Raw genomic sequence first — 14,174 nt, 5'->3', positions numbered from 1 at the left:
GTATTATAGTAGTTATATTCTTGTACATAGGAGCAGTATTATAGTAGTTATATTCTTGTACATAGGAGGCAGTATTATAGTAGTTATATTCTTGTACATAGGAGCAGTATTATAGTAGTTATATTCTTGTACATAGGAGGCAGTATTATAGTAGTTATATTCTTGTACATAGGAGCAGTATTATAGTAGTTATATTCTTGTACATAGGAGACAGTATTATAGTAGTTATATTCTTGTACATAGGAGACAGTATTATAGTAGTTATATTATTGTACATAGGAGGCAGTATTATAGTAGTTATATTCCTGTACATAGGAGGCAGTATTATAGTAGTTATATTCTTGTACATAGGAGCAGTATTATAGTAGTAGTTATATTCTTGTACATAGGAGCAGTATTATAGTAGTTATATTCTTGTACATAGGAGCAGTATTATAGTAGTTATATTCTTGTATATAGGAGCAGTATTATAGTAGTTATATTCTTGTACATAGGAGCAGTATTATAGTAGTTATATTCTTGTACATAGGAGGCAGTATTATAGTAGTTATATTCTTGTACATAGAGCAGTATTATAGTAGTTATATTCTTGTACATAGGAGCAGTATTATAGTAGTTATATTCTTGTACATAGGAGGCAGTATTATAGTAGTTATATTCTTGTTCATAGGAGCAGTATTATAGTAGTTATATTCTTGTACATAGGAGCAGTATTATAGTAGTTATATTCCTGTACATAGGAGCAGTATTATAGTAGTTATATTCTTATACATAGGAGCAGTATTATAGTAGTTATATTCTTGTACATAGGAGGCAGTATTATAGTAGTTATATTCTTGTACATAGGAGCAGTATTATAGTAGTTATACTCTTGTACATAGGAGCAGTATTATAGTAGTTATATACTTGTACATAGGGGCAGTATTATAGTAGTTATATTCTTGTACATAGGAGGCAGTATTATAGTAGTTATATTCTTGTACATAGGAGGCAGTATTATAGTAGTTATATTCTTGTACATAGGAGCAGTATTATAGTAGTTATATTCCTGTACATAGGAGCAGTATTATAGTAGTTATATTCCTGTACATAGGAGGCAGTATTATAGTAGTTATATTCTTGTACATAGGAGGCAGTATTATAGTAGTTATATTCTTGTACATAGGAGGCAGTATTATAGTAGTTATATTCTTGTACATAGGAGCAGTATTATAGTAGTTATATTCTTGTACATAGGAGCAGTATTATAGTAGTTATATTCTTGTACATAGGAGCAGTATTATAGTAGTTATATTCTTGTACATAGGAGCAGTATTATAGTAGTTATATTCTTGTACATAGGAGCAGTATTATAGTAGTTATATTCTTGTACAAAGGAGCAGTATTATAGTAGTTATATTCTTGTACATAGGAGGCAGTATTATAGTAGTTATATTCTTGTACATAGGAGCAGTATTATAGTAGTTATATTCTTGTACATAGGAGGCAGTATTATAGTAGTTATATTCTTGTACATAGGAGGCAGTATTATAGTAGTTATATTCTTGTACATAGGAGCAGTATTATAGTAGTTATATTCTTGTACATAGGAGCAGTATTATAGTAGTTATATTCTTGTACATAGGAGCAGTATTATAGTAGTTATATTCTTGTACATAGGAGCAGTATTATAGTAGTTATATTCTTGTACATAGGAGCAGTATTATAGTAGTTATATTCTTGTACATAGGAGCAGTATTATAGTAGTTATATTCTTGTACATAGGAGGCAGTATTATAGTAGTTATATTCTTGTACATAGGAGCAGTATTATAGTAGTTATATTCTTGTACATAGGAGGCAGTATTATAGTAGTTATATTCTTGTACATAGGAGCAGTATTATAGTAGTTATATTCTTGTACATAGGAGCAGTATTATAGTAGTTATATTCTTGTACATAGGAGGCAGTATTATAGTAGTTATATTCTTGTACATAGGAGCAGTATTATAGTAGTTATATTCTTGTACATAGGAGGCAGTATTATAGTAGTTATATTCTTGTACATAGGAGCAGTATTATAGTAGTTATATTCTTGTACATACTGAGAGCAGTATTATAGTAGTTATATTCTTGTACATAGGAGCAGTATTATAGTAGTTATATTCTTGTACATAGGAGCAGTATTATAGTAGTTATATTCTTGTACATAGGAGGCAGTATTATAGTAGTTATATTCTTGTACATAGGAGCAGTATTATAGTAGTTATATTCCTGTACATAGGAGCAGTATTATAGTAGTTATATTCTTGTACATAGGAGCAGTATTATAGTAGTTATATCCCTGTACATAGGAGCAGTATTATAGTAGTTATATTCTTGTACATAGGAGCAGTATTATAGTAGTTATATTCCTGTATATAGGAGCAGTATTATAGTAGTTATATTCCTGTATATAGGAGCAGTATTATAGTAGTTATATTCTTGTACATAGGAGCAGTATTATAGTAGTTATATTCTTGTACATAGGAGGCAGTGTTATAGTAGGTATATTCTTGTACATAGGAGCAGTATTATAGTAGTTATATTCCTGTATATAGGAGCAGTATTATAGTAGTTCATCATAGTAGAAGAGATATGTTACAGAGACTGAGTTGTTGTTTATTGAGTTTAACCTTTGTATCCGCACAGCCCATGTCTGCAGGTTCAGTGATAACAAGCCGCACTCAGCACTCTGCTTTCTCACATGTTGCAGTATACAGGTGGACAATTAGTTATTACGGTGGGTTCACATCACGTTTTATGCCTCCGTGTGACATAGAAGAAAAAAGGATACGAAGACACAGCGCACCACATTCTTGTATCCTGCACAGTCCAGTAAAAAAGCCACTGTACGGCATCAGTTTGAGGCATCCATTTAACGTATACGTTTTTTGTATTCGTTAACCTAGCCTTATAGTCATTCATGTTACCTAGTCAGGAGTGTGGGAAAGCTGAGTGACGACCCCTGCAGAAAGCAGTATAGTATATGGTATACTGTATTTTGCCTCTGAAGGGTAAAAAAAAACAAAAAAACAATTTGATACTTCTGGAAAGACAATCCCCGGTGACTACCTAGTTTCCTCCAATTCACAGATATGTATAGACCAACTAAATGTGCTCTGCTAGGTGATGACGCCGTCAAACAGCTCCTAGTATCTCAGCTTCTGGACCCTGGTGAATGGGATACGGGGCGAGGCTAGCTTCAGTCAAATTTGAGTGTTTCCGAGTGGATTGCCAACAGATCTTGATCCTGTAATTGGTTTTCATAAGAGGACCATGAATAAGCGTTGATGTGACCACAAACATGACCTGATTTTCGGCTAGGAGCTCATCCTGCCTGCTTCCTCAGAAGCAGGGGAAGAGCGGGAACTGCCTGATACACACAATTGTGTCTTTTGTGCATTCATGTTTGTTGAACAGCAGCCACCATTCCCCCAACCGCTCAACAAGAAGTGACAATAGACTTGTTTTACTGCAAGGCCGAAGGGAACCTCTTCAGAGTCACATGGAAGGAGTCAGGAAATGGTGACGCTTCTCTCCATGTGCAGTCAGATGATAGCAAGTGCAACACATTGCAAAAATGACCGCTGAGCAAGGAAAGCTCATCTTCCCAAGGCCTCCATCAGAAGACCTCACTTCCACCATCAAAGGAGCCCATGTTGGTTTCATAGTCTGATGCGTAACAAGTCTACAATACAGAGCCGATTGAGAAGTAGGATACCTGGCAAGGCCGTGCTTTTATCTCAACATTAAATGACAAACTGCCCTCAGCCCTGGGCTGAGAGTAGTGACATCACTGTGCTCAACATAGGACAGCCCTGGGCTGAGAGTAGTGACATCACTGTGCTCAACATAGGACACGCCTGGGCTGAGACTGGTGACATCACTGTGCTCAACATAGGACAGGCCTGGGCTGAGAGTAGTGACATCACTGTGCTCAACATAGGACAGGCCTGGGCTGAGACTGGTGACATCACTGTGCTCAACATAGGACAGCCCTGGGCTGAGAGTAGTGACATCACTGTGCTCAACATAGGACAGCCCTGGGCTGAGAGTAGTGACATCACTGTGCTCAACATAGGACAGGCCTGGGCTGAGAGTAGTGACATCACTGTGCTCAACATAGGACACGCCTGGGCTGAGACTGGTGACATCACTGTGCTCAACATAGGACAGGCCTGGGCTGAGACTGGTGACATCACTGTGCTCAGTATAAGACAGCCCTGAGTTGAGACTGGTGACATTACTGTGCTCCGTATACAACAATCTTGGATTGAGGCTACTGATATCACTGTGCTTATTCAAAGACAGCCTTGGGTTAGAACTAGTGACTACCCTATAATTATCATGGGAAAATTCAGCATTGAGACTAATGACATCACTATTCCCATCATAGGACAACACCTAGCATGAGACATGTGTTAGAGTGCATCAGAATGAGCTGAGGTTCCACCATCAAAGGAGCCCATGTTGGTTTCATAGTCTGATGCGTAACAAGTCTACAATACAGAGCCGATTGAGAAGTAGGATACCTGGCAAGGCCGTGCTTTTATCTCAACATTAAATGACAAACTGCCCTCAGCCCTGGGCTGAGAGTAGTGACATCACTGTGCTCAACATAGGACAGCCCTGGGCTGAGAGTAGTGACATCACTGTGCTCAACATAGGACACGCCTGGGCTGAGACTGGTGACATCACTGTGCTCAACATAGGACAGGCCTGGGCTGAGAGTAGTGACATCACTGTGCTCAACATAGGACAGGCCTGGGCTGAGACTGGTGACATCACTGTGCTCAACATAGGACAGCCCTGGGCTGAGAGTAGTGACATCACTGTGCTCAACATAGGACAGGCCTGGGCTGAGACTGGTGACATCACTGTGCTCAACATAGGACAGGCCTGGGCTGAGACTGGTGACATCACTGTGCTCAACATAGGACAGGCCTGGGTAGAGAATGGTGACATCACTGTGCTCAACATAGGACAGCCCAGGGTTGAGAGTAGTGACATCACTGTGCTCAACATAGGACAGGCCTGGGCTGAGAGTAGTGACATCACTGTGCTCAACATAGGACAGCCCTGGGCTGAGAGTAGTGACATCACTGTGCTCAACATAGGACAGGCCTGGGCTGAGAGTAGTGACATCACTGTGCTCAACATAGGACACGCCTGGGCTGAGACTGGTGACATCACTGTGCTCAACATAGGACAGGCCTGGGCTGAGACTGGTGACATCACTGTGCTCAGTATAAGACAGCCCTGAGTTGAGACTGGTGACATTACTGTGCTCCGTATACAACAATCTTGGATTGAGGCTACTGATATCACTGTGCTTATTCAAAGACAGCCTTGGGTTAGAACTAGTGACTACCCTATAATTATCATGGGAAAATTCAGCATTGAGACTAATGACATCACTATTCCCATCATAGGACAACACCTAGCATGAGACATGTGTTAGAGTGCATCAGAATGAGCTGAGGTTCCACCATGGCAAAGATGGGGAACCTGAGGACCTCTCTTGTGCCAGACCTTTGGACAGACTCTTAAACACAGACTATGATAAGTGGTCCTGTCCCGCTTCTCTCCCATATTTTGGTACATAACAAATCCTCCCTTTTGTATATCGATTGCAGCAATTGTACAGAGTTGTAAGGCTCAGAGAGGTCAACAAGTTTCACTGAACATTGGTGTCAACTTCCAGGTCATAGTAATCTCTACCATAGTTAATATGTTTGCACACCACGTCAAGGACATTAATAACTACAGGCTAACTACTGAGGACTATAACATTTTATGAAGGTAGTAGTGGGACATGTCCATGAGAACATTTCAGTCATGTGAATCGTGATGAAGGGACATGCATTTCTGTCCTAGGATGATGGGCTGTGGTGGCAGGTGCTGGCACGGGGAGGGGTCTCCAAAATTATTTCTGCCGGCCTCCATGGATAACTGGTGTGTGCTCTAGCCATGTCCTTAATAAAACTCAAACTGTAATCTAGTCAGGTACAGCCCTCAATATACAAAGTCATAATTTCCTATTTTGAGAACTTTTGGCAAGTGTTTTCAGACATTAGGAAATTCCAGCTTCAGAATCTGTGCTTCCCTGAACCTGAAAACAGTCAGATGATTGGAAAAGGGAAGTGATTTAGCAAAATCCTTGGGAAAAAAGGAATAATTTTGAATAATTTCATATGGGGGTCGGGTGGAGGACTTCTGGAATGTAGATGACCAGAAAGCGTGGATTTCGATGTCGTGCTTAAAGACGAGATTTCCCGATAAAAAGCCAATCAGAGCAGCATTCTGGAGAGCCCTCACCCAGAGAGGACATCCCTTCCTAAACAAAGCTTGTCTGGAAAACTGAATACTTAAGTCATAATGGAGAATGTGCTAAAAATATGTGGACTCTATTGCTAGCTTAGACGCCCATCTTCACGTCCTGCCATAATATCCTTATACACTGCTCAAAAAAATAAAGGGAACACTTAAACAACACAATGTAACTCCAAGTCAATCACACTTCTGTGAAATCAAACTGTCCACTTAGGAAGCAACACTGAGTGACAATCAATTTCACATGCTGTTGTGCAAATGGGATAGACAACAGGTGGAAATTATAGGCAATTAGCAAGACACCCCCAATAAAGGAGTGGTTCTGCAGGTGGTGACCACAGACCACTTCTCAGTTCCTATGCTTCCTGGCTGATGTTTTGGTCACTTTTGAATGCTGGCGGTGCTTTCACTCTAGTGGTAGCATGAGACGGAGTCTACAACCCACACAAGTGGCTCAGGTAGTGCAGCTTATCCAGGATGGCACATCAATGCGAGCTATGGCAAGAAGGTTTGCTGTGTCTGTCAGCGTAGTGTCCAGAGCATGGAGGCGCTACCAGGAGACAGGCCAGTACATCAGGAGACGTGGAGGAGGCCGTAGGAGGGCAACAACCCAGCAGCAGGACCGCTACCTCCGCCTTTGTGCAAGGAGGAACAGGAGGAGCACTGCCAGAGCCCTGCAGAATGACCTCCAGCAGGCCACAAATGTGCATGTGTCTGCTCAAACGGTCAGAAACAGACTCCATGAGGGTGATATGAGGGCCCGAAGTCCACAGGTGGGGGTTGTGCTTACAGCCCAACACCGTGCAGGACGTTTGGCATTTGCCAGAGAACACCAAGATTGGCAAATTCGCCACTGGCGCCCTGTGCTCTTCACAGATGAAAGCAGGTTCACACTGAGCACATGTGACAGACGTGACAGAGTCTTGAGACGCCGTGGAGAACGTTCTGCTGCCTGCAACATCCTCCAGCATGACCGGTTTGGCATTGGGTCAGTAATGGTGTGGGGTGGCATTTCTTTGGAGGGCCGCACAGCCCTCCATGTGCTCGCCAGAGGTAGCCCGACTGCCATTAGGTACCGAGATGAGATCCTCAGACCCCTTGTGAGACCATATGCTGGTGCGGTTGGCCCTGGCTTCCTCCTAATGCAAGACAATGCAAGACAATGCTAGACCTCATGTGGCTGGAGTGTGTCAGCAGTTCCTGCAAGACGAAGGCATTGATGCTATGGACTGGCCCGCCCGTTCCCCAGACCTGAATCCAATTGAGCACATCTGGGACATCATGTCTCGTTCTATCCACCAACGCCACGTTGCACTACAGACTGTCCAGGAGTTGGCAGATGCTTTAGTCCAGGTCTGGGAGGAGATCCCTCAGGAGACCGTCCGCCACCTCATCAGGAGCATGCACAGGCGTTGTAGGGAGGTCATACAGGCACGTGGAGGCCACACACACTACTGAGCCTCATTTTGACTTGTTTTAAGGACATTACATCAAAGTTGGATCAGCCTGTAGTGTGTTTTTCCACTTTAATTTTGAGTGTGACTCCAAATCCAGACCTCCATGGGTTAAAAAATTTGATTTCCATTTTTTTATTTTTGTGTGATTTTGTTGTCAGCACATTCAACTATGTAAAGAACAAAGTATTTCAGAAAAATCAGTGTACTTTACATGAAGTGTCGCCATCAGGTCAGGAATGTTTTCAGGAGAATTCCATTTCTCATGAAGATATGTCTGAAGAACACATTGGTGGTGGTCGGTGAAGTGGCCATGGAACAATGTAAAATGCTTGAACATCTTCATCAATGGTAAGAGATTTCTGAAAGTTGGAATTTTTCGCACAATGTTTCTCAGAAATGTCCATCAATTTCATTTGCCTGGCCAAAAAACATCCTGTCTATAGGAAGCCATCAAGCACTTCTGATGATCAGATGAGGTTGTAGCCCAGTAAAGAATTGGAAAACCTCAGGAGCTTCTTCTGATCTTTCAAAGGAAGCAGAAGGATCAGAAACAGACAGAAGAAACATGGACCACAGAGGCACTGGTGAAACATCTCACCATGTAGAGGCAAGATTTATTGAACCTCAATTTCAGGAGTTAGCACAGCTTTTTCTGTCAATCACGAGAAGAGATCTTTAAAACCTGTTCTCCAACATGTTCAAAGATCGAGGATGTCTATAGGCATGGTCAATTATCCATTGTGGCCACCTAAGAAAAGATCTACTACCATTCAAAGAGAAAATAATGGAGAGAAGGAACAGAAAAATTTAAGTTTGCACAAAGGTTAGTTCTGCATTTTGACCAAAAGCCATCTTTAGATACTAGGGGAGTCCTGTAGGATGCTCTAGTTATACAGTCATCATGGATATCAGTGGCCATAACAGGACTAGTATAAGGCATTGGAGGTGCCTACGTATTCAGCAGATAGATCTACTGTCTGTCACATTAATATTCTGGGAAGAAATATAAAATATAAACAAGAAAAATATGGCGCAATAACATTATTTAACAGTCTGCATGGATTTCCAATATCTGGAGCACTGATGTGTGACTGAAATATTCAATAGGTATATGTCAGTGGAGGAACAGTCATTTACCAGTCTGACTTTAACAAGCTCACAAAACTTTGACTTCAGAATGTTAAGATGAAGGCAAAGTGTGAGGATGTGAGACGTGTCATAAGATGTGCACCAGAAATGTTAAGAGAAACAAGTCACCACTTTTGAACTCAGCCGTGACTCCAGACAGTAAAACAGCTTCAGAAATACTAATTATATCTATAAAACTATTCTAATACTGCCCCATGTACAAGAATATAACTACTATAATACTGCCTCCTATGTACAAGAATATAACTACTATAATACTGTTCCTATGTACAAGAATATAACTACTATAATACTGTTCCTATGTACAAGAATATAACTACTATAATACTGCTCCTATGTACAAGAATATAACTACTATAATACTGCTCCTATGTACAAGAATATAACTACTATAATACTGCTCCTATGTACAGGAATATAACTACTATAATACTGCTCCTATGTACAGGAATATAACTACTATAATACTGCTCCTATGTACAAGAATATAACTACTATAATACTGCTCCTATGTACAAGAATATAACTACTATAATACTGCCTCCTATGTACAAGAATATAACTACTATAATACTGCTCCTATGTACAAGAATATAACTACTATAATACTGCCTCCTATGTACAAGAATATAACTACTATAATACTGCTCCTATGTACAAGAATATAACTACTATAATACTGCCTCCTATGTACAAGAATATAACTACTATAATACTGTTCCTATGTACAGGAATATAACTACTATAATACTGCTCCTATGTACAAGAATATAACTACTATAATACTGCTCCTATGTACAAGAATATAACTACTATAATACTGCCTCCTATGTACAAGAATATAACTACTATAATACTGCTCCTATGTACAAGAATATAACTACTATAATACTGCCTCCTATGTACAAGAATATAACTACTATAATACTGCTCCTATGTACAAGAATATAACTACTATAATACTGCTCCTATGTACAAGAATATAACTACTATAATACTGCCTCCTATGTACAAGAATATAACTACTATAATACTGTTCCTATGTACAGAATATAACTACTATAATACTGCTCCTATGTACAAGAATATAACTACTATAATACTGCTCCTATGTACAAGAATATAACTATTATAATACTGCTCCTATGTACAAGAATATAACTACTATAATACTGCTCCTGTGTACAAGAATATAACTACTATAATACTGCCTCCTATGTACAAGAATATAACTACTATAATACTGCTCCTATGTACAAGAATATAACTATTATAATACTGCTCCTATGTACAAGAATATAACTACTATAATACTGCTCCTGTGTACAAGAATATAACTACTATAATACTGCCTCCTATGTACAAGAATATAACTACTATAATACTGCCTCCTATGTACAAGAATATAACTACTATAATACTGCTCCTATGTACAAGAATATAACTACTATAATACTATGTACAAGAATATAACTACTATAATACTGTTCCTATGTACAAGAATATAACTACTATAATACTGCTCCTATGTACAAGAATATAACTACTATAATACTGCTCCTATGTACAAGAATATAACTCCTATAATACTGCTCCTATGTACAAGAATATAACTACTATAATACTGCTCCTATGTACAAGAATATAACTACTATAATACTGCTCCTATGTACAAGAATATAACTACTATAATACTGCTCCTATGTACAAGAATATAATTACTATAATACTGCTCCTATGTACAAGAATATAACTACTATAATACTGCTCCTATGTACAAGAATATAACTACTATAATACTGCTCCTATGTACAAGAATATAACTACTATAATACTGCTCCTATATACAAGAATATAACTACTATAATACTGCTCCTATGTACAAGAATATAACTACTATAATACTGCTCCTATGTACAAGAATATAACTACTATAATACTGCTCCTATGTACAAGAATATAACTACTATAATACTGCCTCCTATGTACAGCGATATAACTACTATAATACTGCCTCCTATGTACAAGAATATGACTACTATAATACTGCCTCCTAGCTGAGAGGACGTGTGTAGGTGGTTCTCCTCATGTCAGGAGCTAGCCCAGGGAGGGGTCACCCTGGGCGGGGATACTCCCCAGGCAAGGCCCCTGCTCCAAGGCCTACTCTGGGAAACAATTCCCAGACATCTCAACCTGTGGATGAAAATCCCAAAGTTCTTGTGAAGAAAATGAATGTCAGCGGTAATGTCGTCAGCGGTCCAAGTCAAGGTGTCAGCAGTCTTTATGGAGGAAGAAGCCAAGAAGTAAAGAAAGTAACAGCAGAAAAGAAAGCAGCCGCAGTAAGTAAGAGTGTGATGAAGCCATCGACCAGTGTGAATGTGCAGCGTCCAGAATACCCTGAGGGAAGAGGCCAGCAGATTGTGCAGGAGGTGAAGACTCCATTGCGGCCGGAAGGTGTGCAGCCCTCACCCTCCCCATGCAGACAGAGAAGAACTTCTCTGGAGAGACAGACCATACAGCAAAATCTGCAGCAAAATGTCCTGATAACTTCTGACCGTACGAGATCTGGGAGCAGCAGCAAGAAAGATGCAAAAAGTGTGGATGAAACCAAAGAAGGTAAAGCAGGAAGGTTACCAGGTGCAGCCACTGGAGAAAACCTGGGAGCCGGTCTCCAACCTGGGGATTGTGCCCCCACCGCAGTGACCGCAACAAGTCCAAAGCCACAAGTGTCTTCACCAGCAGTGCAGAGACCTGGGCTGGACACAAGCGGGGCCACTACACCTGTGAGTCCACAGCCTGCAATACCCAGCAATGGACAGTCTGCTGGAGGGGGAGAGCGCGCACCTGAGCTGAGCCTCGCTGACAAAATCCCAGCACTGGTGCAGAGAATGGAGACTCTGAGAAGAGAGAAACTGCAGCTTCAGAAGCAGATAGACTGCATGTACAAGCTGAAGGCAGCAAACCCTGACCACCAGGAGCTGCACGACCGCAAGCTGAGCTCCCTGGCCATACAGCTCGCTGACACCGTAAGGGAGATGGACTCTGTCCTGGAACAACTAGGACCAGTTGGAGAGACTTATAAGAACCAGCAGCGCTTTGTATCAGATTTTTTCCAAGATGGCGCCCGGCAGTCCCATGGAAAACCCTTACTGCAGCCAGCAAGTTTTTCCTTTAAAGAAGGAAGTCTGTACAAAGGGGAAGCAAGCGTCCAGCAGCAGCAAGCACCTGAAGCAGTTCCTAGCATGGCACTACAAGTCCCAGCATCCACTACTCTGCAGGAGGAATGTGGCCTGTTACCTGAAGGTAACCCTGTAGTAACAGTGCAGTCACCACAAGAGTCTGGGGGCAGCACTGAGCACATGGACTGTGGACTCCTAACAGAAGGTAACAGTGCAGCAGCACATGAAACTGCTATTACTGAGCCAGGTCCTCAGGACTGTGCTGTGCAGGGCGGTACTGCTGAGGACATCCATGTACAGGACAGTACTGCTGAGCATATTCAGGTGTCTGAGGATACTGCTAAGAACATTCAAGTGTCTGATGATGTTGATGATACTGTGTGTGATAATACGCTATGTGATACTGCTCTGTCAGGGGAGGGTGCACCACAGTCTGTTTGGGATCTGGGATCCTCTGGGGAATCAGGCCAGTCTGTGGATCCCTCTGTTAATGTTGGTGACACTGATGGTGTGGAGGGGTCAGTACAATCTAATGTACAGGAGTTTCCCCCGTTAGTTACACAGACAGCACCAGAACCCCCTAGTACAGGAGGCCAGCAGCCTACACAAGGCTCACAAGGACAGCAAAATAGTGGACCTGGTCACACCTCCTCTGGGAATGCCTGGAGCCGCGGCTCACCATCATTTAGGTCAAACACCAGTTATACCGGCCAGGCTTTTAAGAGGAGGAACGTGGTCAGGTTCAAGCATAGAGGTACCAAGGAAGAGCTGCCCGATAGGAGGTATGTCATCAGAGAGCTGCTATGTAAGCAAATGGGCTTCCAGCCATCCAACATCCTGGCTGTCATAAACCTCCCGGACAGGCAGGGTTTTGACATCAGCTTTAAGCTTATGTCTGATCTCGATCTCTTCTGGGCTAGCTTCACCAGGTTCAGGGAAGAAGAAGGCTGGAATAAGTTCAGTTTTATCCCCATCTCTAAGCCAGATACTGTTAACGTCACCATCATCTTCTGGAATGAGTCGGTTCCCCACCAGGACATTGTAGTTTGGCTGAGGAGACATTGTGACCTTATGTCCGAACTCACTAAAACCAGAGATGAAGACGGTATCTGGACTGGGGGGTGGAAGGTCTTGGTGAAGCTCCATCAGCACCACAATATAACCCAACATCTGCCCAATTCTTTTTTCATTGGCAGGGAGAAGGGTGTGTGCTTCTACGCGGGTCAGCCTAGAAAGTGCTTTAAGTGTGGGAAGACCGGTCACTTAGCGAGTGCGTGCACCATGGTGAAGTGCAACCTGTGCGGTGAGATTGGTCATGTCAGTGCCAACTGCCAGGTCATTAGGTGTAATTTGTGTGGTACGATTGGTCATTCCCACAGGGACTGTCCCATCGCCTGGCACAACATAAGCAATGACTTTCCTGATGATGACTTACCGGAAGGGATAGATGACCTAGAGGAGGACACGTTGTTATCGGGGTCAGTACCAACAGGGCCAGAGCCTTAACAGGACTTACCAGACAGTGATCCAGTACAAACCCAACCCCAGTCGGATATCTTTGAGGGGAACATGGAGGTGGTCACACAGGCTGTAGACACAGAGGCTGTCTCTTCTTCTGCTCCAGTGTTCACCACTGGGGAGAATAAGCAGCCTAAAAGAAAGAAAAAAGATAAGTCCAGCCGTAAGCCTGAGGGTGAGTGGACCACTGTCCGAAAGCCAAGTAAGGTGAAAGTGGACAGTAGACCAGATGGGACAGTGACCGCCAATAGATTCAGTGTCTTGTCGGAGTCAGACGCAGAGGCAGAAATGGAAAGTGAGTTAAAACGTATGATGGCCGAGTATGATGAGGACCCAAGTGATGATCCTCCTTCTAAAAAGAGACCTTTTCAAGTTGAGGAACAGTATGATTCAGACATGGAAACTGGTGGGGGTCAGCGGGAGTGCTCAGACTCTGATATATGATGATGGGGTCCATCTCTCTGTTTCTTCCACTTTGTTTCATTTTAATGGCTGATTTTTATATTAAAGTCATTTCC

At 41.8% G+C, this 14,174-nt stretch overlaps 1 protein-coding gene across 1 annotated transcript in view; it reads right to left on the bottom strand.

The window, feature by feature from the left end:
* The window catches only part of CDC42SE1 (CDC42 small effector 1), a 64,105-nt gene that overhangs the window by 16,435 nt on the left and 33,496 nt on the right, over positions 1 to 14,174 (bottom strand). The gene's annotated exons all lie outside the window — the stretch shown is intronic.

This window comes from Bufo bufo, chromosome 11, assembly GCF_905171765.1.
Source record: "Bufo bufo chromosome 11, aBufBuf1.1, whole genome shotgun sequence".
Classification (NCBI taxonomy): domain Eukaryota; kingdom Metazoa; phylum Chordata; class Amphibia; order Anura; family Bufonidae; genus Bufo; species Bufo bufo.
Note: the sequence above shows the minus strand (reverse complement) of the source record. Positions and strands in the feature narration are given on the sequence as shown.